The sequence below is a fragment of the Bemisia tabaci genome, chromosome 1 (genome assembly GCF_918797505.1).
Source record: "Bemisia tabaci chromosome 1, PGI_BMITA_v3".
Classification (NCBI taxonomy): Eukaryota; Metazoa; Arthropoda; class Insecta; order Hemiptera; family Aleyrodidae; genus Bemisia; species Bemisia tabaci.
Genome location: NC_092793.1, coordinates 82,609,957 through 82,637,955, shown reverse-complemented (window position 1 = coordinate 82,637,955; position 27,999 = coordinate 82,609,957). Strand labels below are relative to the sequence as shown.

General features: G+C 40.8%; 1 protein-coding gene and 1 long non-coding RNA gene across 3 annotated transcripts in view; one reads left to right on the top strand and one right to left on the bottom strand.

Moving 5' to 3' along the window:
* Positions 1 to 16,709, bottom strand: part of kkv (hyaluronan synthase-like protein kkv) — a 90,026-nt gene extending 73,317 nt beyond the window's left edge. The window contains exon 1 of one of the 2 annotated variants that reach the window (XM_019061453.2): positions 16,422 to 16,709. The gene's annotated coding sequence lies outside the window, so the exon portion shown is untranslated. The remainder of the gene's footprint in view (positions 1 to 16,421) is intronic. The other variant, XM_019061452.2, reaches the window with a different exon arrangement.
* The window catches only part of LOC140226022 (uncharacterized), a 74,984-nt gene that overhangs the window by 14,915 nt on the left and 32,070 nt on the right, over positions 1 to 27,999 (top strand). The gene's annotated exons all lie outside the window — the stretch shown is intronic.

The following is a 27,999-nucleotide window of genomic DNA, read 5'->3' as shown; positions in this document are numbered from 1 at the left end:
AAATCGACCCGATACAGTAGTCTAAACCAGAGACAAGAGACCCTCCTCTGGCCTCTTGGCGACAGGTGGAAGCTTTTGCTTTCGGGGATTCAACAGTTCCTTATGGACAATTATAAGGGAGCAACAGTCATCACCCTAATTTCGGCTGTTGACCTACCTACATGGTCGATGATGAGCTTCGGGTGACGTCATGAGCCAAACAACTTTCCCAAACGTCGGCCATCTTCGGCTTGTTTGCAAAACGAAACTGCCAACACGTTGTTGAACATCAACCATGTAGGTAAGTCAACAGTAGAATGCTGAAGTCCCGAAAGTAAAAGCTGGCCAAGATACTAGTGGAGGGTCTCTTGTCTCTGGTCTAAACGCACTTCATGCAACTGCTCCTCTCACGTCAATGATGCTCGTGCGATTCTTTCTTTGCGGAGGGAAGGCTTTATCTGAAGTATCTCAATGGGAAGAGTACAGAAACATTGAAATATGGACCTCTTAGGGCCTCAAAAGGCAACCAACCTCCTAACAAAAGAAATTTCACTGCCAATCTTCAGATTCCAATATCACACGAAGATGGCCAAGAACGTTCATTAATGTGCGTATTTCCGTAAAAATTAATGACTTTATGGAAAATTAAGTCCTTTACTTAATACGTGTTCAACAAAGAACGGGTCGAAACAATTTTAATAATAAACAATTCTCTAGATAAATAAGTGAATTCATGAGTTGGCTCATTGGCTGCCCATTTGGGCCCTATGAGCTCCATGACCTGATCTCAAAATTACTGACACTCCCGTACCCTCCTTATATACAAGTAGGTACTCCATAGGTAACTGTATCTGGTGTTGTTGCAAAATTCAAAGGCTAAAAGACTACGAGATAGGCTTAGAAACGGATCGCATTTACCGAGAGAGAACCAAAACAACGGTTCTCAAAATCGTGAAACCTCTCCTTTTGTAGCTTGAAAAGTAAAGCTTGAAAGAAGTAGCTTTAAAATGCATCGACGGTATAAGTCTGCAACCACGCATTTCGTTTCGGCTATTTGAAAATCCCAGCTCCCATTTTATTTTATTAAAGAACAACTCGGCATCATGCCTTGGAGTTTTCGCAGATAAATTCCTCCGTCCAGAGAAGAAAAATTACCTACACGGAAGTTTATAAGAATTGCCGTTAAGTAGTTTTCCATTTAAAAAATAAAGTATGACAGGAAGTCTGCAACGTCGCAAACCGAGATACTGAGATACCGTCAAACGGGGTTACTTGGGGCAATTATAGCATAAAAAAGCTTCTCCATATCAAACGATACATTAATTTACTAAACTTGTTTTTTACTGAGGATAGTTCGTTGGTACGCATATCGAATTTTATGTAAAAAAGAAATTTATGCCCCCCCCCCCCCCCCTACTATCTTGTTTTCAATTGTCGACTGTCCCAAGTTGGACACTAATGAAAATCAAGTAACTGGCCCATGTTAGGCTCTTCCAGGGCAACATGGGACAAAAACTAAATTTTTAAAAAAGTAAATCGATCATTTATTTTAAAAAGAACACAATTTTGGTAAATTTGTACTTTTCGGAGGGAAACGAACAGTTGAAATACGGCAATGCCCTGAGAGCAAAAATTAATACGTCTTATATCGGCTGAGCTCTTTTTAGATTTTTCATAACCTCTGGTGCACCCTTTTTAAATGAATATGCCCTGCAAGTGAATTGTCCTCTCCCCCCCCCCCCCCTGGAATTTTTTACGACTTTGTCTATTGATTATTCATATCTGAGCGCTTCTCTCCACAAATTTTTAGACCCCCAAAAAAATTTTGGGGGGCGCTGGGGGGGTGGAAGGCAAAACCTGTGATCTCGATATCTTTCGAACGAAAAAGGATACGGAGGTCCGTTTTGGACGAAAAATCGTCTAAAATTGCATAATTTATGATTTTAAACGTCAATATCCCGAAAGCACATTTTCTGGTTAACATAAGTGCTTTTTCCAGTTTTTGGGTCTAGAAAATTTCTTTTAAACAAAGAATTTACACAGATCTCAATGTTTGATTTGAACCAAAACCAGCTTTTCTAAATTGTTCGTCTTTTTCCGCATCCAACGAGTGGTTCATTAAGCTGGGGAACCAAGCGGTTCCGGAGTTATGAGCGATTGAAGTTTCCGCTCAACGCGCGCCGACCAATTTTCGCGCGCAAAAAAGCCGGATTTGACTGTTATTAAGTAAGGTTGAATGTTTAAACCGTGCTAAATAGGTACATTTTATGGACTCTTGAGAGTCGCTGAGTTCAGATATTACAAATACTTCCAAAAAATTCCCTTTTCTAAAATTTCAGCTCCGTAGCGCAATTTTAGAGGCCCACCAAGCGCCGACCGGCCGCTCAGTGGGCCTGTACGGAGCTGAAATTTTGAAAAAGTGACTTTTTTGGAAGTATTTGTAATATCTGCTGCATAATAAAGGGTGCCCAGCGAGCGGTCGAGACTGATGCGTTCCCATTTACGGATTTTAATGCCGAATAAAAAGACTCAGGTTTCGTGAAAAGTACTATAAGTAAGTCAGCTTTTTGAGACTCACTTTGTCTGAGCTGCGTTGAAGTCTCCAATGGATTCTGCTTAAGGTGAATCTACAGCGGTGCGTAGTACCTTAGACATTTTTCCGCGCAGGCGGCGAGAGTCCATACAGCTCCACGTGAGTCCTTGAGCTTTTATGAAAGTTAAATGAATTTCTGTTAAAATCGCGAAGAGTCATAAGTTCTAGCCATAACGTTCTTCTTCCTATATTGACACTAAAAAAGACGTGAAAAGTAATTTCTGAAGCTCTGAAACTTGATCCCGGAAAAAAGTAGGGTTAAGCATGATGACCTTGATGCAACCAATCGCGAGTAAGATCAGCAGTTGCAGATATCTCTTTCCCACCGTGAGCTATCTCTCTCGCACTTACAGATATCCCACAAGAGAAACTGGGATCAAGTTATGGCTTTCATAATTAAACTTTCAAAGCTCGCGTTTGTTTCTGAGCATTCCAGACGTATGCTGCTAAAACTTATGAGTCTTAGAATTTATATTGAGATATTTAAATAATCACTGATTTCGGAGCCGAATTTTAGCAGCGCGACGTGGTGGATTTTTTTCGGAACTACAGCTGAAGATTCACCTTGAGCTAATCTCGAAGATCGACAAAATTACTTATTTTTAGGAAAATCATTGATATTTTCACTGGGATAAAATCTTGAAAAGAAGTGTTTGACCCGATGATACCTACTTTGCTGTGCGCTGCGTTGATGTTGAGGTCCCCTGAGACCAGGCGTATAACATGCGATAAATCACAGTCAGTGTGCGCGATTGCGACCAACCAGTATCCCTATATCAATGCGCACTGTAAAATGAGTGAAAGAATGAAGAAAAGACCAGACTCGAGAAGCACGAATCGCAATAAGTCGCAATTTGATGTATCGCGATTTTATCGATGTTGATTTAGTGCAATTTTATCGGATAAAGAACTGTGATAAATTGCGATATCATCACATAAAGCAATACTTAAAATCGCGATTTTATGGACGGTGATTCATCACAATATTATCGATCAAAAAATCGTTATATATTCAGATAAAATTTCGATTTTATCAACGAAGCACAGAGGAGAAGGTCTCGTTAGTTCAATCAACTTATTTTTATAAATAATCGTGGGTATTTTAATTAAGATAAATTCATACGTGGTGTCATCAAACTTTAGTCATCGATATAGCTCTGACGCGACAGATACACCTGAAGTCTATATATTCGCCTGCATAAAAACATGACTTCCGACTTTAATCAGTTGTCGAATGTCCGCCCGGCTGACCAAAACGCGTAAGAAACTTCGAAAGAGCGACGAGGCGGGGGCAGCGGCGGCGGCCCTAAGGAGGGGGGCATCTAAAGAGGGAGAGGGCGATCAAAGTGGGGTCGAGATAAACCTTGAAATGGTAATTGCATCAGAGCTTGTTCAGAGAAAGTGAGCGACATTCTTGCTCTTGGTGGCTGCGGCTGGCGACGTGTAGTTCCCGTTGCCAGGTCCCCAGAAAATGAATCCAAGTGCGCGCGGTTGCCTGAGAAGGCAACATCAGATATGATCCGATGTCGCAACTATCTTACGACCGCGAGTCTCAGCTGCTTTCCGGCTGATTGTGAGCCGCAGTCCTATCGCTGTTTCGCGGAGCCAGAAGAACTAGCACAGCCGTTTGGCGGAATATCCAGCCAGCAGCCAGCCTGATTGTTTAAAATTCGTATTAATCCATTGGATAATACAAGACCAAGAAGAAATGGAGTCATGTGATTGGCCATCCTCTTTGTCATGCTTATGTCCAGTGGAACTCAAGAGGTGCCTTTAGTTTGTCATTGATTTCTCTGGACTGGACCTAGGCATGATAAAGAGGATGATTGTTGAAACCGACCTATCACACAACTCCATTCTTTCTCCTGTCTTGTCCGATCGACTAGACACAAAATTTCAACAATCTAGCTGCAGGGCTTAAAGTCCGATTTGGCCGCAGACTGATTTTACCCCTGCCTTTCTTGCAGTACAATAGGTAGTTAAAAAACCCTTGGGTATGGGTCTTGTTTCATAAAAATAAAAAAGAAAAAAATGAAGTGGTGAAGGAAATGCCATCACCTACCTAATCTGGACTCTAAACTGATTACTCCCACTCTGATTCTAGGCCGAAGGAGGCCCGACGTGCTACAGATAATCCACCCTGGTTATTACATTAAAATAAGATTATTACATTTGTCCTGTATTTAATATTATTACATTTATTCCATTATTACATTAACCCACCTTGATTATTACATTTAAATAGTATAAATGCAGATTTCTATGTTGTATGTTCCTATTATGAATATATACCCGGAAACTAAACTTATCTTGGTCCCTTTTCCTTTGAGGTGCTGTCAGTAGCTCGTTGAAGTTTTCTTACTTTTCTCACCGTTCGTTAAAGTCTCCAAAGAATCACCGGTGTACATTACTCAGCTGGAGTTTCCTTCTAGCTCCTCAATTTGGTCCCGCGGGTTATTTGCGGTTAAACTATATCCTGTTCGTCGCCAGCGTGAGTTTTTTTTTTTACTTTCCTTACCATTCGTTAAATTTTCCAAATAATCTCATCCGTATTTTTCATAGTCTTAAAGTACCCCCTGAAATTTCAACTTTAAAACTTCTCCAATCTTTCAAAAATCTCTAAGATTCCAAGACTTCCTTGAAGATTAAATCAGATCACTCGCAGAGAGAGGGGAAAAAATAGTAACAAAAAACCGCCCAGGAAGCCCGTGCGGCGCGGCGGGAGGCCTAGGGTGCTACAGCATATTGGCACCTCGGCTGATCCGGCTCTGATTGCGATGTGCTGAGCATGTTTAGTAAGGCAACCATTCATGCCTAAGAGATGTCTTCAAAGTATAAATAAAGAATTGGAGGCACCTTGTCATTTTAGATCCTCGCATTGCAACCCGTCGCACAATGAAAGGAGGCCTTTCAGATTTGGTGCGCATGACATTTTCGACTGAAACTGCAAATTTTGATGTGAATTTGTTAATATTATGAATTGTATGGGGCGCCTCTTGAAGGAAATTTTACAAAAAAAATCAACGATACCGCATCTAACCCCCCCTCCCCACACGTTCTGTATTGACATCGATATGAGCTTTCAATGTTTCCAAAGTCCAATTCCTTTCACTGAATAGCTCCACCGAGCGCCGCTCAATGAGGGAGTTAGTATCTGCAAAATACGCACAGTATGCAACACGGAACTCCATGGAGCCCAAATAGTTGCATCGAGGCGTTATATTGAAATTCGTTTAGTATCGGTCGCATAGGACACTAATTAATTGAAGCTTGAACTGTTTCTGTTACATTTTAACCTGATGGTTCTCTAGTAAAAGATTCCCAAAAATCCTAATCTGAAAAGCCGAGCGCATGGAAGCGCTCTCCTTAATGTCCAAGGACGATGAATATAGAGTTAGCGGTGCACCCCTATCGGAACGTAAGTCATTGATCTGCAGGGAAAAAAAAAACTTTCAGTGCATTCCATGCTAATAGTTCCTGTAAGAGACTTTCTGAATGGTGAACCGATCTGACAGAGAGTGAATGATTAAATCCTTAACCTTACTCAAACGTGGAAGGAAGGGGGTATTATGACGATTTGAACACGCATGCAAGTAATATTCACGAATGGGTCAGTTGCGCCGGTTTCAGAATTATGTTTTGATGCTTGATTCTCATCAATCCGCTAAAAATATTAAGATCTGGGCACGGAGCAACTCCTTTTTTTGTGTATTTTCCGAAGGAAAAATACGCTATTCTTGAATATTGACCGAGGTATCGCGCGTGCTTTGGAAAATTCGGTTCATGACGTCATCCACCGCGTTATAGTGACACCCTTGATTTCTTTTACCTTGCTTTCATTTGTCAGGGACACACACATTTGCACTGGTTACTCAACGTGTAACTCGGATGAAAGCAAGATGGAAGAAACCAAGAGTGTCACTACCGCGGTATGGATGACGTTATAATCAGAATTTTTAAAAGAGAGATATCTCGGTTAATTATGGACGTAGATAGTTGCTGTTTGGGCAGATCTTGTTACTTTTCGCTTCTCTACAAGAATCAACACTTAATCAAGACACGATTCTGTGACCAGCGCAACTGACACATTGGGCAAAATGATTAGCGATACGGAAATTAAAAAAAAAAGCCACAGGTTAAGTTTGGATGGAAAAACAACATTTGGGTAAACCATATATGAAAAGGACCCGGGGGTAAAATAATCGATGAAACAGAAAATAGAACAATCACGTATAAAAATGACAGAAGAGAGAGCGTCGTTTCTCACCGATTAAGTTCGAACCAAATAGCAACGCCATTGGTGCATGGAGGCATGGGTGCAGAAAAGGCATTTCTTGGTTGCGGTGTTTCAGAATATCCAGGGCTATCTACTTTTTTATTTTAAAGAGGAGACTATTGGGTGAATTTTCTGAGATTTTATGATTTCAGCGCTGTAAAATCATTAAGGATATTCAGTAAACGTTACAACAAATTACATACATTTGCTTCAATTGTACCATTACACTGAACTGAACTTTCGTCTATACGAAACTTCAGCGGAGGTTTTGAGACACTCCAACCAAGAAATGCCATTCCTGCGCCGAGCGCTTCAATTATTCCTCTCACAAACGAATCTGGGTGGCATGACCGCTCAGAACGTAATGAAAGCAAAAGAATGCCTAGCGGAGGATGATGCCGATTGTTTTTTGACCTCATCCAGTCTGGATTTGGTCTCCTGTGAGCAAGTACTTGGTAAGTAATAACTTACCTAGCTCAGTAAGAGGAACCGCAAAATTATCAAAAAGTTTCACCAAAACAGAATATGTGCTATCGAAGGAGGAGTTATATCAACTTGATGAAAATAATGGAGGTGTAACCTACCTACCATAGGGGCATTCTATTGCTCCACAAAGGTTTTTAAAAAATCTGCCAGGGGCGCTACGGTGGCAATAGCTCAAGCCTCCCGGCCCGGCTGCTAAAGCCTCCCGGATCGTCAGCGTGAAAATAATACATCTTTAGACAATTTCATTTCTATTTCATTACATCCAAATTTGTACGAAGAATATTGATACTTTCATTCAAATTTAATATTGGGGTTTCTCTCACAGTTAATTTAAGTACAATTACGGAATATGCCCAAGGTATTGTCATTTCTGACAATATAAATATTAAAAAAAAAAAAAATCAGTAACAATATTCTTAAATAATTAATTTTAAATAAAATTTAGATACTCCTCACAATATTCCGAATGTGGAATTTCAATGAAAGCTGCTCATAAATCAATATTATGCGGTCCGTCGTGAACAGTATAGGTACTTCCAATATCTGTGATCCGGGTATGACGAGAAGTGTGACTGGTGAGTGGTGACCTCAGGATTCCAATTTTCCCTTGATCTTGCAACGCAAAAATTCACATTATCCGTGATCAATGCACAAAATTAGGGTATTGCAAGCGATTCCACACAATTTCACACCAAATTAGACGGATTACAATGGTGGGTGCAGGCGCAGGGAGAGGTCACCCACAGCGAGAAACGCTCTCGTCCCCAGCCCCAGCGACCCCAGCCACCATCTGAAACCTGGCGGAGAAGTGGCATGTCGACAGTACAAAGCTTGCAATGTGAAATAAATTGTTTCTCAAACTAGGCCTCGTTAAGGAGAGTTGTGAACTAGATACGAGCTGATATTAGCATGGCATGGCGCAGTATGCGTCTATCTTGAGATTTTTTCTCTTTTCTATAATAACCGGTGGGTGCAACGTGGAGCATAAAGTAGGCGAAGTGAGTATCACTTATGGCTATTGCCATTCACCTCATATCGCACCGATGCCGCTTTGACCGGATTAAGAGATGTGTATACCTATGTGGCGCGCGGATATGTGTGCACGATTGAGATTTGTACTAAAACTGAGAATTTGTTTTCTGTTGTTCTTGAGTGGTTAGCCGATCAAGATCAGACCCCTCTCCAAAACTTTTTGCCTCTGCCTTAATTGATTGATACGTCTGGTGATTGAACAAAACAGGTTGAATGAGACGATGAACTTTTTTGTCAAACGTGACTAATCGAATATATATATGATTTGTGGGCACGGATTAAATGAGCCAGTATGTCTAATACATCATATTTTCTATAGGTAATACAGAAATCATAAGATTATCGCGTATCGTATAGTGTGTGAAGGAAAAAGCGTTTCGGAGGTCGGACCGCGAGGCGGTCAAGGGGTGCAGTCCTCAATTATAAGAATATTTCAATATCTTTTTCCCTATATAACGACACCAAATCGTTGGAATTGCATTTACTTCTCGCAGTTTGACAACCACGCAAGGTTTCTTTTGTTCACATTCACTCGCTGCGGCCACCGCACCGTCGCTAACATGCACTTCACGCTCATAGAGAATTAAAAAAAAAATTAAGTGGCAGTCTATCTCAGATTATAGCCTGCGGTTAATCCATCTGGGTACGAGTGTGAGGATATTTTCGTCGAGCAAAATAAAATTCCTCGACAACAAACACAGACACCGTTGACGCGAGATTCAGACAATATCTTAATACCGCCTCGAGTCAATAAGTTAGTTCACTGGATCGGATCCAGGAGTAACATCAGTAGGTATGCATTTTTTGGTGCATTCCTCATTCTAATTCCCACTTGTCATATTTCAGCATCCTGGTGATCTTAATTAATAATAACAGCTCATCGGGCATTTACGTGTGGAAAGTTTCAAATAGGTATAAGTTCGACGAGGATGTAAACATTCAAACATTTTCCTCTCAACGTCGGGAGCGTTAATCCCTTTCTCCTACCCCAGGCTTTAATTTTTTTGCTGTTTCTAATCTGGACGTATGAGAAGAATTGAAGAGATATACGTAATAAGTAAATCGGACAAGCGCAGGATAATAAATGAGTAAGTCCAATGAAGCAAAGTAAATTCGAATTCACATGGAATTTTTTAGACCATCCTCAAGTTTCAGAAATTCCTTTTATTTGTGTCCAACTAGTAGAACCCGCCGAATTCCAAAAGTTTGAGGTGCATAAAAGCGGCAACGCTATTACTTATGGCTCTCTGGCGACTAGGAGGATTAAATTTTTGTCAAACCCTGTTAAAAATGAAAAATGGGACTAGACATGTAAAAAAATTGGCTGATATCAGTTGAACGAATGATTTAGTAAAACATGTAGCCATTAGAATCTCTTTACTCGATTTTGGCCAATTGAATTGATTTGGGATCAAGCTAAGGACACATGTTAATTCTGCGACTTCCGATATCAAAAAAATGTCATGTACAAAAGGTGATTATTTCGAAATCGTGCAGAATATGGGCGTGCCTTGGGATTAGGAACCACGCTTAATACAGAGATTAAAAAAATTGTACCGATTTAAGTAGATTTTCTCTAATGGCATCAGTAGAAAACAGTATTGACGCGGATAAAGAAAAAAGTCAAAAGTCAGTGTTAGTCATCGATTGATAAGTAATGTTCTGCAGACGCATAGGCGCATCTGGACATCTCGAACGAGGGCTCCCACCCACAGGAGGATTAAGGAGGATATGGCATATCCCTCTGGTCCAAGGAAGGTTCATTTTCAGGTTCTTTTCAAGGTTTTTTTCCAGTTTTCGCACAAAATTATAAGTTTCCTTACTTCCACGCCATCGATGGAATTATTGATCAATTCTCTCTAAGATATATGGCTGGATAAAAGCTACTTTTATTTGCGAGCAGTTCCGGAGAAGAGGAGAGGTTCCGAAGGAGAGGTCACGTATAGTGTCCCACCTAGCTTTTGATCGGATTACATGGTCAAGATATTCCTCTTACGAAACTGATCTTCGCTGTAATCTGGGCCATATGCGTAGCAACTATGTAAGCAAGTTTAACGCGTTGGAATACACACAGGAAAGCTTGGAGACTTAAACGCAGCGGTAGATAAGTAAACCATTTCATACAGAGACAATCCGCTATTCGTCCACTCCATTTGGCCATGATCATAGGCAGATCCAGACTCCTCGAAGGGGGGAGGGGGTGGGCGTAATGGGGGTCCGTGCGCCTACCCCAAGAAAGCTCGAATTTTTGAAGCATCTAATATGCAATTTGGGTCAATTTCGTCATGAAATGTTACCAAATTCAAGCGTCTCTCCTTCTTTTTTCCTCCGTTCCTTCACTTTTTCTTTCTTCCTCTTTTCTTCTTTTTTCGGGCGAATAGGTGTGAGGCGCACGCCTCCTACACCTACCTTTGGATCAATCCATGTCTAGATAAGTCCATTGTCTTCAAATTTTCGAATTTTGATGCAGATGGATTGCGCCCGCAAAGCAGCCCCTCGAGGGTGGAGAACCGCGTGATGGCCGGGGTCAGGGGTCTTGGTATTGTGTTCATTGGCGTGGCTATAAATGCCCATGGGTAGGTGGGAAGGGGGGGGGGTCAACGGATAAGAGTTATTCGTGGAAAAAGGTGCAACAGGATAAAATTCCTGAGAATCCAGAGGAATAATGTTTGTTTGTGAACATATTTCAGCTCGGGGGGGGGGGGGGGGGCGCAAACTCCCTGCGGCACGCTCACCCTGAACATCCTAGGTCGAATCAGTCAAGAGGTCCCGGATAACAGACGAGAATCATTGATCGCGAGGCATGGACTCGCAACTTGCTGAGGATCTAGTATGAATGAAGTTCAAAGTGGGCAAGGGTGTTTGACCGCGGGCCCGGCTGTTGACTCGAAGCTCGATGACACTTCTTGCAAGATCCGCGGGTCCGCGTCGGGACTGAGCATGCGCAGGGCCCATCAACGGCTGAGCATGCGCAGCGCCCATCGCGACCACGCGCTCTTCACGCACTCGCGCTCGCAGGAATCGGCGGTAGGTGGTGAGCGGCGGGCGGCGGGGGAGGCCTTGGACCCCAGGCTCGCTTCACGCTGGGCACTCGCACTCTCCAGTCGTCTGAGCGCCCCGTTGCTCACTCACGGAATCAATTATTGAGGCACGGTTGACAAGTGTCCGATGAAAATCCGCACGTCTCGCTCAGGTTTTAGCGCAGCGGTTGAGAGTTGAGTACCTATATTGAGAGAGTATGGCCACTGGTGTTACCACCTCTGATTGGCTCAGCCATCTTAGGCTGAATGGAGCCCTTAGGACCCAAAAATGGCGGACGCCATAAATTAATGTAATGCAAAATGACTCAAAATGTAGTTTTCTTTGCTTATTGTAACGAGAAATTTACTCAAATGCACTATTGCGACTTCTTTACATATTTTTAAGGCTAATCGTGTGCAATTTTTGCGAAAAATTATCTTAGATGTAGTAAGGTTGGCAGCAAGTGCGGTTGGTGATAACCGTCAAAAGTTGGCAATGACCCCCCCTCCCATCCACAAAAACCAAAACAAAGCACCGCCATTTTTGGGTCCTAAGCCTCTCCATGGGGCCCAGTGGCCATATTCTCTCAATGTAGGTACTCTAGTTGAGAGGAAACATTGAAACATCTAACACATTTCGCCGACATCATCGGCTGTGAGGCTTTTGGGAGTGGTATTCTGCCATATAGTAAGGAGGAACGCCGCTTGAGCCTTCAGGCGTTACCGAATTGCTTTCAATGATTTGTTTCTTTTTGAGGAAAGTTATGATTATTTTTCTGATTTCGTTGATTAAATTGCAAATGAAATCCTCTGAAAAACCAAGAGAAAAGTACTGACAGGTTTCCTGAAAAATTCGAATTTTATCAGAGGAATTAAAGCAAAATCTAAAGGCTCTTACACGGGCCTCTTCCTCAGCACGGCTGTATTCTGTATTAAACGATGATTTTTTTTCTCAAGTAAGAAAGTCACCTAAAAGTGAACTGATGGTAAAAATATTGTGCTTTTTGCAACCGGTTGTAAAATAGGCGATGGTAGTGGACGATGGCTTAAGGTATTTTTAAGAGATCTAAGGACGAGATTCGCCACTACATCGCGATACAACCCGGTTCGTGTCTTTGAGAAGCAACAATTATCGTTACGTGCAAGTTAATGCAAGGAATTGACCCATAACGTGTAACAGCATTAATTCTGAAAAGAATGACATCAATCATTCATCGAAAATTTATAAAACTAATTGATGCGTCCAAACGCCAAGATTCTTCACCCAATATTAGCGGAGATATGCTCATCGAAAAGCACGGTGTATGACGTCATCCAACGTCGTCGTACGTACCTTCGTTTCTCCTCCCTTGGTTTCATGTGTCGTTTCCGTCCACCAATCAGTGCAACCACGGCCCTCGCCCCTTTCTCCATCCCTCTGACACTCTTGCAGGGTCCCATTCTTCTTCCTGCGCATTTACTCCTCATGCAGAGCTCTTCCTGCACCCCCACTTTCTATTCCGATCTTTTACAGTTTTCCGACCATTTCAGAGCAGTTTTCTCTGCGACTTTGCGACGTAAAGATCCTCTACGAATTTTTGTCTTACCTCGTGCTCTCTTTCTTACCCGTTCACTACCTATCCTTCCTTTTTTTATGTAAGTGTAAGCCGCTTTTACGGCGCGCTAGGGCGCTCTGCAACGCATACCCGCCACAGGATTCTGTCATGGTAGAGATCCTCCGAAAGCTGGCATCTCTCCATCTCTTCACGGATTTTTTTTATTCTGGCCTATTATTCCTTCAATTGATTAAGTATTTTGACAATCTTTATACTTCTTTCAACGTCAGGCTGGGGATATAGTTTCAGGGCCTCCAGCTAAGTCCTAGGTACCAGTGAACCTTGGGTAGGTGAAGCTTCCATGCTAGCAGAGTCTTGAGCCTTTTCCAGCCGTTGGGACCCCCGATGTAACATGTGTACATGCTACATAGCGTGTTGGATCGTGGGTAATGACGCCATTTCGGTACAGGCGCTAAAATTTTAATCTTTTTCACTTTTTGTGATCGGAAAAACTGGTTTCAAATGTTGAGCTTTTGATAAATAATTTGTGCACGGACGGTTACCTACATTATTTTTGAGCCTCGTAATGTTTAAATATTTATGTCGCAAACGTTCTCCTCATAACTACTTTTGAAACAGTCACGGGACTTTTCAATTTTTCTTTCTACGGTGACGTATTGTTGGGCTTATTCTGTGGCCACCATTATTCCACCTCAAATTTCAAGATTAAAAAAAAGAGCATTGTGTATATGGTGTAAAATTTCTTTAGAGGACCCATAACATCCATAACTCCCAATGTGCCAATGACACCCCTGCTTTCTTTCACCTTGATTTCATTCGAGTTTCGCGTTGCAAATAAGTGTCTCACTGATTGATCAAAGTAAGGTGGAAGAAACCAAAGGTGTCACTACCGCAGTGGATAACGTCAAAAACGCGACTTTTCAACGGCGATATCTCGGTTAATATTGAATGTAGAAAGTTGCGGTGTGGACGATTCTTATTCTTTTTAGCTAACCTACAATAATTAGGCATCAAAACACGATTCTGTAACCAGCGCAACTGACCCATATACATATGAAATGAACTACCATTTTTGAATGAGCAGTGCTCTGATGAGGTAAGTTTCACCGCGCAAAAATCAGATGCAAGTCGGCTATTCCAGAGGGTGGAAAACTCAGAATTAAGATATTTTATCAGAAGAAAGGGCACGCCCTCCGACCACCGCGCAGCCCAACTCTCTATGTGGTTTGCGCCTGAAGGCGTCGTGCGTTACGCATCACTCTTATGATTTTATATAGGTACTTCAGAATAAGATTTCGCTAAAAGTGCAGTGAAAGATCATCTAAGTATCACATATTTTTCGACTCCTCAAAAATTCATTTAGCCGGCCAGGTTGGCCTAGTGGTCAGCGCGTCTGACTCTAGGTCAATACGTCCCGGGTTCGAATCCCAGTGGTGGCGTCTAAGTTTCACGGAATTGATGAGTTGATCTGCTGAAACAAATTTTACTCGGCCCTAATTCCTGAACATTTGAAAAGCCTGGAGCATGGATGTACCTAAATCCCTCGATGTCTACGGACAATAATCATAGTCTAAAGTAGGCTGAAGGAAGGTGCCAGACACAAAGCCATAAAACCAGCAGAAAAAAAAAAAATTCCAATTAGATGCTTTGGAAGCCTAATAAACCGTATAATATGTATGTACACTACTACTGATACAATTTGAAATGACCGTATCACTAAAAGAAATAATTAACGACAGTGCGCGGTAATTCAGACCGTCTTCAGAATTGTTATTTTTTTTGCTCCTATGATTCTTTGTGGTTTTTGTGGTCAGAACGTCCCAGTTCGTAGGCATGTTGGTTCGAGTAGTCGAAGTCCTTGAATTTTAATACGAAACCGTGTTATGATACCTAATTCTTGTAGGTTAGCTAAAAAGAATGAGATCCGTCCAAACCGCAACTTTCTACATTCAATATTAACCGAGATATCGCCCTTTGAAAAGTCGGGTTTTCGACGTCATCCACCACGGTAGTGACACCCTTGGTTTCTTCCACCTTCTTTTGATCAATCAGTGAGACACTTATTTGCAACGTGAAACTCGGATGAAAACAAGGTGAAAGAAACCAGGGGTGTCATTGGCACATTGGGGGTAATGACACCCCTGGTTTCTTCCACCTTGCTTTCATCCGAGTTTCACGTTGCAAATGAGTGTCTCACTGATGATTGATCAAAGGAAGGTGGAAGAAACCAAAGGTGTCACTACCTTGGTGGATGACGTCAAGAACTCGACTTTTTAAAGGGCGATATTTCGGTTAGGTAATATTAAGCCTAGAGAGTTGCTGTTTGAATAGATCTTATTGTTTTTAGATGATCTATAAGAATAACGCATTAAAACACGATTCTGTGACCAGTGCAAGTGACCATTATAATGAAAACGCAATTAGAATTTCGAACACCTTGCTTTCAACTACATACTTTAAGGATCTAGCAGATACGTGCCTAGGAGCACTGATGTCAGTGTTTAGATCTGTTCCAAAGGTAAGTGCTACTGATCCGAGCACTTGCCATTTTCACCAGGGGTGCTGTATGAAATAAGAGAGAAACATAATAATTAGCCTCCAAAGGACTCGGTGACTAGGTAGGTAATTTTCTACTTCGACATTCAAAAGTACATTCTATGCGTGCGTTTGGAGGCTGTGTCTCAGTTTAAAATCGTACGGTGAAAAAGAATAGAGATTTTAGTTCCTTCATGAATTTCCAAGCCCTAATAGCAGGCTGCGAAAAAAAATTGGTTCAAAAAGTTCACTTTATTTTAATTACTTTGAAAAGTCTAAAAAGTTTCTCTTAAATTATCCAAAACTGAATTTCGAATATAACAAAACGCACATATGTCACCAAAATTTTCTTGAAACGATTCGAAGTCGTTTATGAAATAATTTACGTTTTCCACGTTTTTAGGGAAAACGCAAGTACGTTTGGTAAAATATTTTATCGTTTTTGGAGATATTTTGGAAGCAAGCGTCAATGTGCGATTAGCAAGCGTGCTAAGACTAAATCTGACCTGAAAAAAAGAGTGAGCACGGTCTATTTAATGCAATAGGCGTTGATCAACTCATTTAAGATGTTTGAAAATCTACATACCTAAACAATTCCTGTTTTTATATACAATGCTGGAAAACGTAGTGAAATAACCTCCTGAATTTGCATTAATTTCCTCGGACAGTTTACTTAAATTGAAATTAATATCACCGTAAAAAGTCTCAAGATTAATATTCAGATCACGGGAAGTAGCTAGTAGCCTAGGTAGATGCACAAATTAGATAGAGGTTAGCAGAGTATTTGCTTACGGAACAAAATACGTATCATATTAGCATCTGCAACCCATTGCCAGTTGGAGAGATGCAGTCTTTCCATTATGTTGGTACAGCTTTAGAGTCTCGAAGTGCAGTTCACCTTATCAATCTGAAAGTTAAAAATAATCGTAATGTTTGCAGCTTACCTCACTTTCTCGTGCAATGAATCCAAGGTGTCAGGAAAGTGCATCCATATTGAACTGATTTTAATTTTAGGTAATTTGATTCCCAAATCTCACCACAACACTGCACTTACACTAGGGAGCATTCCGAAGGGGGAGAAGCGGAAATTGGTGGAAAGGGGCTAGAGAAATCGTAGAAAATTGAGCACATCAAGCGGGAAGACGTGGGTCACCGACGCGGGGCTACACGCAAGCTCAGAGCGCCACTGAGAAGCTTAAGTTGGGCGCAAGAAGTTGATGGTCGATGGAAGCAATTTCACTTCCAACTCCATGTCTTGCAAGACAGTGAAAGCTGCCGCGCTATTGGTTAGATCTCCGCCTGACGTCACGAGTCCTTCCTAGACGCTCAGCCGCGCTGACTCCTGTGCCCCCTTGCCGGGTTTACTCTAGAAAAGTGTGTTTAGTAGAGTAAGTTTAGTCATTGCCACAATTTTTTCCTATTAACACCAGCAAATTTTTTTTATTTTTTTTATTTTTTTTCCAGATTGTTGAAATTGATAGACAAAGCGATGGACAGGAATATGGAGCGATCTTGTTAGTTGAAATGAGTGATTCTTGTAGACCAAGGAAGCGAATGATGGACTAACTACAGGGCCTCTCGTGCTGGGTTGCCGTTGCTTAGTTTATTACCTACCTCCTTTGTCCATTGCAACCACCCGCTTGCACCAATAGGATCTCTCTATATCCTTTAATGTCTCCTATGTCTATCGCGTTGTCTACAAATGTCAACAACCACACTGCTCGCCCATAAAAAGAGATATTACATTCCGATTTTTAAAAGAGGGACTCAATTAATCAAAGGTCTAGGCCTATTTGAATTATTTATAGATGCTCTCTGTCACATTTCTTGAAAACAACATGCATACTTTCCCATCATTTCTTCCAGATTCGTGCAGAATGCGAACTCTGTTTGCATTAATTATTTTGAAAAGGTATTCACATATTCTTCACGCGCAAGAAAGGATCTTTCGTGTATTTTTATTAATAATATTGAGACCTTAAGGACCTTCCTAGTTATAGCCAACAATATTTTAAAAATATTTTTAAAATATTTACAATATTTTTTAAATATTTACAATATTTTGAAAATATTTAAGAAATTAAATTTTAAATGTTCAAAATGTTAACAAAACATTGTAAAAATATATGTAGAAAAGTTTTAGAAATATTTTTAAAGACATATTTTGAAAATATTTTAAAAGTATTTTTCAATTTTTATTCTAAAATATTTTGAAAACACTAAGAAACATTATTTCGAAAATATTTTAAAAGTATTTTTACAACGTTGTTTTAAACGATTTTAAAAATATTAACAAACATTATTTTTACAATATTTTAAGGGATAATGCAGATGCCTCTATCAATGGCAATGAGAGTGACGCCGGAGCAGGGATGCAAAACGTAATTTCATTTACCACTAAATGTCAACGATTTTTCAGTGCCGCATATGCAACCCGCAAAAACTATATGAGGATTCGAGAAGAAACTTCGAAATCAGGTATATTTATTTTTTCCTTCGTGATGATACACACAAGACTGCATGAGAACCTCATTTGTGCAAAAAAATGTGGAAGGGTCGCTTCTTTCACGATTTATTACAGTACCTACCTACCCTTGCCGTGAATGATGTCAGTATGTAAAAGTTAAGACCTTGGTTGAATGAAATATTCCTGTTACAATGATCAACTGATTGAAAATGGAGAGTAAGAATTAATTTAATCGTGAATGCTTAAAGTATGCACGTACTTGATTCAGAAGTAAAAATAAAGAATTTCTAATATTTTCGAAAGAAAAAAAGAGAAAAATGAATCACTACACGGAATGGAGGCTGATCGTTAATTAAAAGAGGGTCTTCAAAAAGTTCAGCTCAGGTTGGCATACTTAAAATCTCAGGGCGGCGCTCCCTTGGCACTATTCGGACTTAAAATGAGTTATGATGATACTATTAATTTTTAATTTTAAGTCCGAATAGTGGCAAGGGAGCTCCGCCTTGAGATTTTAAGTATGCCCCAAAGTAGGTCCTAAGCTGACCTTTTTGAAGGCCCTCCTTACCCTTTGCATACTGTAGGCATTTTTTCCTTGAAAAATTAGACAACATAATTTCTGGAAACTCCCTTGATTTTTCTTCTCTGCCAGTAAATTACTTTGTACAATTTCAAGCTATGAAGTTGACTTGTTCCTCTACGAAAGATTAACCCAGGAAACACCACAATGGAAACACATGGTGTCGCACTTTAACCATCGATATGATTAAAACGTATAATAGCACCAACAAATTTGTGGGATTTATCAGGGGCGGACTGGCCATGGGGGCGGGGAGACGATCGCCCCCTATCAATTTGCCGCGGAGGTCCCGAAGGGGCCCCCGCGGCGAATTTTTTTCGAGTCATCGTTTTTTTCCCGTAATGTTGTATTTTCTTATCCTTTTCAATCACTAAAAGGCCCCGAATTCCTTGAGAATTTATCTCTAAGAGACATGAAAGGTCGCAAAAAGCAGAGATGAAGAGACCCCCGATGAATCCTGAGAATGGGTTATTTTGAAGTTCAAGTACTGTAGAATCCAACTCCAATAATGCCTACATGTTTAAAAAGTGTGAAATTTTCAAAATTTACCGGGGGAGGGCCCCCGGGCCTTCTTATAGGGGCCCCCGAACGACAAGCCCCCTTACATTTAGGTCTCCTCCTAACTTTTAGACTACCAGTCCGCCCCTGTGTGCCACTACTGCACTTTTGACTGATAAGGCCATAGTTTAAGAGCGCTGAAGCCAGGATTGTATTTCGCAAACAGATATTTTTTGCAGGATGATTAAAAATTAAGAAGCAGGAATAATTTAACTAAATAATAAAAGGAACTCAAATCGACAATATAATGCAAACAAATTTGGAAAGTCTCGTCATGCAAACACATAAGATTCGTGAACGCCATCAATTGAAGCGTGATACCTCACGCGTTCCGAGGAGTTCAAGTAGTTGTGTCCCTGCGCCTTAGCAAGGCGATGGAACTTTAATATTGAAGTAGCACCCCCGCTTGGTTCTTCGGCTTTCCTGTGCCGCTACTGCAGTTTCGACCGTTAATGCCGTAGTTTAAGGGCGCTAAAACCAGGGTTGTATTTCACGAATTGATAGGTTATGCAGAATAATTATGAATTAAGCGGTAGGAGTAATTTAACTAAATAATGAAAGGAACTCAAATCTACAATATAATGCAAAAAATTTGGAAAATCTCGTCATGTAAATACACAAGATTCGTAAACGCCTTCAATTGAAGCGTGATACCTGACGCGTTCCGGAGAGTTCAATTAGTTGTATCCCTGCGCCTTGGCAAGGCGATGGATCATTCATATTGAAGGAGCGACCCCGCTTGGTCTTTTGGCTTTTCTGTGCCGCTACTGCTGTTTCGACCGTTCAGGCCGTAGTTTAAGGCGCTAAAGCCAGGATTGTATTTCGCAAAAAGATAATTGTTGCAGAATAATGAAAAATTAAGAAGCAGGAATAATATTACTAAATAATAAAAGGAACTCAAATCTACAATATAATGCAAACAAATTTGGAAAATCTTGTCATGTAAATACAGAAGATTCGAAATCGCCTTCAATGGAAGCGTGATACCTCCCGCGTTCCGGAGAGTTCAAATAGTTGTATCCCTGCGCCTTAGTAAGGCGATGGAAGCGTAATATTGAAGTAGCGTCACCGCGTTGTTTTTCGGTTTGCCTGTGCCGCCACTGTAGTTTTGACCGTTAAGGCCGTAGTTTAAGGGCGCTAAAGCCAGGGTTGTATTTCGCAAATGGATAGTTTTTGCTGAATAATTAAAAATTAAAGAGCAGGAGTAATTTAACTAAATAATAAAAGGAGCACAAAAGACTCGCAAACGCCTTCAATTGAAGCGTGATACCTCACGCCTTTCGGGGAGTTCAAATAGTTGTATCCCTGCGTCTTAGAAGTAGCGCCCTCGTTTAGTTTTTCGGCTTTCCTGCGCCACTACTACGGTTTCGACGGTTAAGACCGGAGTTTAAGGGCGCTAAAGCCATGATTGTATTTCGCAAAAAGATAATTTTTGCAGAATAATTAAAAATTTTGAAGCAGGAATAATTCAACTAATTAATAAAAGGAACTCAAATCGACAATATAATGCAAACTTTGGAAAGTCTCGTCCTGTAAATGCAGGAGATTCGAAAACGCCTTCAATTGAAGCGTGATACCTGACGCGTTCCGAACTGTTCAAATCGTTGTATGCCTGCGCCTTAGCAAGGGGATGGAAGTTTAATATTGAAGTAGCGTCCTCGCTTTAGCGATCGCCCCCTTACAATTTGCCGCGGAGGTCCCGATGGGGCCCCCGTGGCGAGTTTTTTTTCGTGTCATCGTTTTTTTCTCGTAATGTTGTAATTTTCTTTTCCTCTTTTATCACTAAAAGGCCCCGAATTCCTTGAAAATTTGTCTCTAAGAGACATTGAAGGTCGCCATAATTATTTGTCATGAAGGGATCCCCGATGAATCTTGAGAATGGGTTATTTTGAAGTTCAAGTACTGTAGAATCCAACTCCAATAATATCTACGTGTTTAAAAAGTGTGAAATTTTCAAAATTTACTGGGGGAGTTCAAGTACTGTAGAATCCAACTCCAATAATATCTACGCGTTTAAAAAGTGTGAAATTTTCAAAATTTACTAGGGGAGGGCCCCCGGACCTTATTAGAGGGGCCCCCGAACGACAGGAGGGGCCCTTACATTTAGGTCTCCTCCTAACTTTTCGACTACCAGTCCGCCCCTGGGATTTATAGATGCTAAGTAATTCAAATCAGCTCCTTAATGTTCATCGTTATCCTCAGTTGCGACACAAAGGACGCCAATCAAAGAAAGGCGATGAAAAATTGTATCAAAATTTTCATTTCCTTATGTAAGTATAAGGTCAGGAAAAAACTGTGGGCCTGAGCAAGTGTCAGACCTGTCGATCATGTATCGGTATCTTCGAAGCAAGCTGCTGTTTGCCTGTTGCATTTCGATGAACAACATTTCATTCGAGTCTTATTTAAGAGTCTGGCCTGCTTGTGAATTACACTTTGGAGCAACCGAGACCATCCCTGACATATTTCCGCGTCCCCCAAATCAGTGCACAGCCATATCTCAGAATCTACCTGTTCAATTTCTTTCAAGACTTGCGTCGAAGACCATATCTATGGTATCCTTATGCACGTCAAGTGCATTTGGGGTGCACCAAAATTTGTGGGAGGGGGGGGGGGGGCAAAACATCATTTGTATCAAATTCACACGGAGAGCCATTTTGACAAACTGTAGATTTTGGAAAAAGGCCTTTAATTCTTTGAAAGCTGGCACAAAAAGCACCACCTGGGTCATTAATTTAATGTTCCTAAAAGATCGTTGGACTAAACTTAAAATTGAAGGGATACGGGCCCCCTACCGAGGGCACCCTACCCTACCTCGGGAGCTTTACATCTCTGGACAATGTACAATAGATATTAGTATGAATCTAAGTTGAAGATTAAACTACTCTTTAGAGGTGTATTTTCACTGCACGAGACTTATGTTTATAAAAATTAAAAATAAGAAGTGAACAAAGAATATAGGGCAAATATCGCCAAAACCAGCAAAAAGTCAAGTATTATGCTTAATCTTGGCAACATTTGAGTGTGTCCGGTTTCATCTTATTGTTCACTATTACTAAATTTCGCTCATATTGTTCACTAGTTTAGTCTTCACCAATTTTGCCAAGAAACATTCCCTCTGTCGGAAAACAAGAAATACGTAAGACAAAAACCGCCGAAAGCGTCGATTTTGGTGCTTTTTTTCAGTTTCGCTTGTCGCATGTTTTATTTTCCCGTGAGCAGAAAACATTGCATCCAGATTGTTGAAAATTTAACGAGTTTCAACTTAGGAAAGAACCATTTTCGTCGTGAGATCAACCCCTGGCAAGTCATAGGCCATAATCCGCAAAAAGACCGATTTTAAGCCATTTTTGCTAAATTTGGCAACTCTCGGGCAACAACTCCTTGATGAAAAGTTAAAATTCGGATTCAGCGTCAAAAGTTACACTGAAAACCATGGTATTAAGGCTACTCGGTGTTTCTGTAGCCTAAAATGTCTATCTGCCTGGACTCTACAAGCGTCGTCGCTCCAAAAAGCTGTTTACAAAAATGGTCATATCTCGCGAACAAAAAATGTTCATGCCAGACTTAATATATCGATGGATTCGGAATCAAACGAACTATCGATTAAACAACTTTTTATTCAAATCAAAATAGAACCCTTTTTTGACAATTGCGGATTTGAAAATTTGATGAATTTAAAAATCGAAAAATTGGCTACAATGCATGTTAAAATTTACAGGACATCAAAAGCAAGAACATATCTTTTGAGTGCGCAGTTTTCAAAGAATTTTCGTTCAAACCGCAATTTCACAGCTCAATTTTAATGTCACTTACGGAATCTTCACGTTTCCAACTTGGCAACGCTGTAGCGTGCGGGAAAAATTTTGGGTGAACTTGCCAATGCCGGAAAAAGCGTGTCTTGTGAATTGTGATAGGGAACAACATATCCACGCCGGCAAAACAACATATCTCCGGGCAAAATCCACGAGGGGGGCAAAATCGCCGATTTTGAATAACCATCTTTGCTGGTAAAATTCCTCTTGGTATTGAAAAAAGGTAGAAAAAGGTAGGTTGCTATTGGGAAATGGTTATCCACCTACTCTGTTGGACAAGATGATGCGTAAATGCAAGTATATTTGTGAGAAAGAAGAAAATAGATTTTCAAAGGAAAAAGTAGATGTAGGCAATGTCGTGAAAATGCCATATATGAGAGGACTCAGTGAAAAATTGAAAAAGTGCTGGAAGCCCTAGAACTTCTTTCCAGTTTTCAGTGATCCAAATTCGAATGAACGGGTTTCCTCGAAATTGAAGAGTACAGTACCACCTGAAAAAAAAACCTCCGGTGATGTTTATAAGATACATTGTCTGAATTGTAATGTTGCCTATATAGGCCATACTAAAAGCTATGGGGGAACGAATACGGTCACACAAGTATGACGAAAAGGAGAAAACTGCTTCACACCAACATAGCCAGGAACAATAGCACGAATTTAATGTAAAAATTCCAGAAGTACTTGTCAGAGAACCCAATTTCAGGGCAAGGTTGTATCATGAAGCCATACAGATTAAACGGTGCTCAACTTCCATTAATTTCAGAATCGACACCGATGTACAATGTACACACAATACCGACATAAGGCACGATTTAAGAATTGGAGGAAACAAAATTAGGGAAAAGTAGTGATTAATAATTAATAAACAGATAAAAATATCTAATTCTAGAAATCATAGTTAGTCTGTCAAAATTTGAAACCCTCGATGTAGTTTCATAAAAAGAGCATTGGGTCAGTTGCGAGGCGCAGTGTGGCTACCAAAAACAGTCGCATCATTATGCGCCTGCAAAAGAATCTATAGACAACCTGTGATAATTTTTTGAATGTAGGAAGAGTGGCAGACGACAGTATTGAAGGCGTTTTGAGTGAGGCATAGTTATGCGGTGTTTACTTGGTTCCTCACAGTTGACTGAAAAATATCAAAATATCATAAAGAGAACATAATTTTGTTTTAGGTCAGATCAGATGTGAATGAAGTTCAATTCAAAAGGAAATCCATTATTCCTCTAATTTCGTTTACGTACAAAATCTATTTGCTGAGCCTAGGGCATATTTTCCTATAGAGTGAAGAAGCTCATATCTGAGAGCCTAAAGCCCTGCATAGAGGATCTAATTCCGAACCAATTCCGATCACAGTAGACATGCTGATGACTGGTGGTCACCATCTACAATCAAATTTTGACGGGCCGCACTTTTTTGTTCAAAGTAAGATCAGAACGGAGTGCCACCATTCATCATTTCCTGCCACAGGAAACATTTCTGCCAAGTTTTCATTTTAAAATGAAGCAAAATAATGAGTTTAAGACTGATGACTCGGGACACTTTGATGCTACTTTGATCGGAATTGGTTCGGGAATTTGATCGTCTATCGAGACCTTATAGTATGATGCTCCATCTCTTTGCATCCTCCTTACAATCGAAACCATTCAGCAACACGTACTAAATTACTGCATTTGGCACACATTGATATAGCCTGCTCATCACTCCTCTATTGGGAAATACCCACAGACAGAAACTATAAATAACAACTCATTAAAAGACAACAGTTTGTTAATCATGTCTAAATGGCGTGGTTTCAGAAACCATGGGAAGTTGAATTTATTAAAATAAACCAAAAAAAAAAAAAGAAAAAAGTTACATGTTATGTTTTTGAATATTACATTTTCGTTCCACTAAAGAGATATTTTGGAGCTGCTGATCATCAAAAGTATAAATCAATCATATTTTAAGTACCACTGAACATTTGAAATCACGAAGTGGTCACTCGACGGCGCGGTACCGCCGTATAAAACGTTATTCGGCAGTACGGCACCGTCGAATATAACGTTATTTGGCGGTACGGACCGCCGCCCGCTGAGGAGCCTTCCCTGGATGAGCGAGCAAATGCTATCTACGATGATCTATTGATATTATCTGACTACGACCTCTGGGACTAGAGTCTCAAATCTTTGGAGAATCCAAAAGGTAATCTCGTGGTTGAGGCTGAGGGACTAGGAGAAAACTTTGAAAATTTTGCGAATAAATTTCCGAACCTACATTTTGAGAAAAAATTGAAATGTAGTGTAGAGGATCTTCCACGAGTTCCTAAAGCGTGCCGACCCAGGCACGTATCCAGGATTTTGTATCGGGGGGGGGGGGGGCGGCTTGTGGGGTCCCCCTACTACCGGGGGGTCTGGGGGGTATGGAATACCCCCAGGGCCAAGGGGGGTTCGGGGGTCCTCCCCCGGAAAATTTTAGAAATTGTAATCTAATTAGACGCATTTTGAGGCTTCCGTGACGCAGATTTTCCATCAATGTCTGCAGAAAAATTACGTTTCCTTTTTGAACTTTCAGCAAAAAATGCATATATTCATTCAACAAATCTAGAAAATTTTTGAAATTTTAACTCTATTTGGACGCATTTTGAGGCTTCTGTGACGCAGATTTTCCATCAGTTTCTGAATAAAATTTACTCTTTTTTTTACACAAAATACTTTCGAATTGTTACATTCAACAAAGTTGGAAAATCTCAGAAATTTCAACTCCATTTTGGACGCATTTTGAGGCTTTTCTGACGAAAATTTTAGGAATGAACATGGTGTTTTCATTTGAGACTCTACATTAAAACAGATAAATATCTTCGACGGTCTCAAACTTCTTCTTTTCTCGCACTTTCTCATCTTCTGTCTCCTCTTTCCTTCTCTATTTTCCCCCTTTTTTGGCTTTCGGGGGGGGGGGGGGGGCTTGAGCCTCCCAAGGATACGTGCCTGAGCCGACCAGCAAATACGCTCTTTTAACATATCTGTCTTTGAAATCGTCTAAAAGTTTTCTCGCAGTCCCTCAACCTTAACCACGAGGTTACCTTTTGCCATCTCCAAAGATTTGAGACTCTTGTCTCAAAGGTCACAGTAAGATATTACCAACAGATCACCGTAGATGGCGTTTGCAAGCTCATCCGGTAAAGGTAGGTACCTTAGCGGTAGGAAGTTTTCCGGTTAGCGGTCAAAAAGTCATCACGTCAAGTCACCTCAGCGATACTTAGAAAAGTTTCTTGTCAGGATACGGCACCCCTGAATAACGTTTTATTTGAAGGAACCGTACCGCCGAATAACGTTTTATTCAACGGTACCGTACCGCCAAATAACGTCAACCATTAAATTATGTTCTCCGTGATGGATCAAATGTACTGCATTAAACAGGAAGGAACCGCAAGCCACATGAGCTATTGCCAAATTTAAGTTTTTACTTGAAAATAGTTATGCGGGTTTTCTTGCAAATTTCTATAGTATGTAGCAAATTCCTTAAAATTTTGAAAGGAATCCGCACAAAGTTCTCTCGCATAAAATTAAATTACCCGGTTAAATCTGGCGATAGCTGATGTGGCTTGGTTCCTCTCTGATAAACGCGGTCCAAATATCTATCATTAATATAAACTTCGAAGGATTCAGACTTTCAGCGATTCTACCTTTTGGTGTATTTTCCGACGGAAATGCACTATTGCGTTCTCCCCTGATGTCAGACCTGGACCAAAGACCATGTAATGAGCATCGATCATGGGTCGTAGATTACGAATATGCATGCCGTTTGAATTCATGTTTATATTTATATAATGTTTATATTTATACATATTTATTTATATATCTGTTTATTTATGTATGTATTTCCGACTCATCGTGGTTTTTCCGATTTTTGCTTGGTTATATTTCCCTCATTTTAAAAAATTTCCGAGTGAAACTTTTTGCGATGTAAAGAAGAGGAACAGGACTACCATTCTGCGGAAAAAAAACGGAGATCGAAGTATTACATTTCGAATGGTGGGGGCGAGAAGTGGGGGGAGGTTCAATTTTGTGGGCGCGATAATTCGCGCAAATTAAAAGCTTTCCCCCCGAAATTTTTACAGAAGGAAGATCTTACTTAGTTCTAGGCTGGTATTGAATTTGAGCGAAATCGGTCGAGCCGTTTAAAAATGGCGAGCTTTGAAAGTTTTAGGCGGGGGGTGTGCGGCAAAAGGAGGGAAGCCGCACAGTGGGTCACGACCTGAAAATTGGTGGACAAGACGGCAATGTTGTCGTACAGTGGGTCACGAACTGATGAATTGATGCCTATATTGCCGCACAGTGGGTTACAGACTGATAATTGGTGGACAAGTCGACAATGTTGTCGCACAGTGGGTCACGAACTGAAAGTTGGTGGACAAGACGGCAATGTTGTCGCACAGTGGGTCACGAACTGAAAATTGGTGGACAAGACGGCAATGTTGTCGCACAGTGGGTCACGAACTGAAAGTTGGTGGACAAGACGGCAATGTTGTCGCACAGTGGGTCACGAACTGAAAAGTGGTGGATAAGACGGGAATGTTGTCGTACAATGGGTCACGAACTGATGAATTGATGCCTATATTGCCGCACAGTGGGTTACAGACTGATAATTGGTGGACAAGTTGACAATGTTGTCGCACAGTGGGTCACGACCTGAAAATTGGTGGACAAGACGGCAATGTTGTCGCACAGTGGGTTATGGAGATTCATCCATCGTCATTCAAGCTTGCCACAGTGTTTGTTGACATTTTTTCATATCAGACATTACACGAGGATTGTTGTTGCAATCTGGCGACATGAAGTCCTTATTCGAATAATCAATGCCTCCAACAGTGTAAACGTAGATCCAACCTCCAAAGATTGATAGCTCCCCACCCCCTCCCCTCCCTTCGGAAAATACACTCTTCCCGCGGTGGACGCGCGGGTCACTTAAAAGACAGAACAACTGAGGCCGGACACTCAAACTAAAAAACGCGCGCGAAGCGGAGCGCCGGTTTTTTTCTATTTCACTCGAGAGGTTGCCAGATTGTGCGATAAATGTGAATATTCTACATTGATTTGAATTGGGAAAAGTGCTAAAAAAGCAACTTA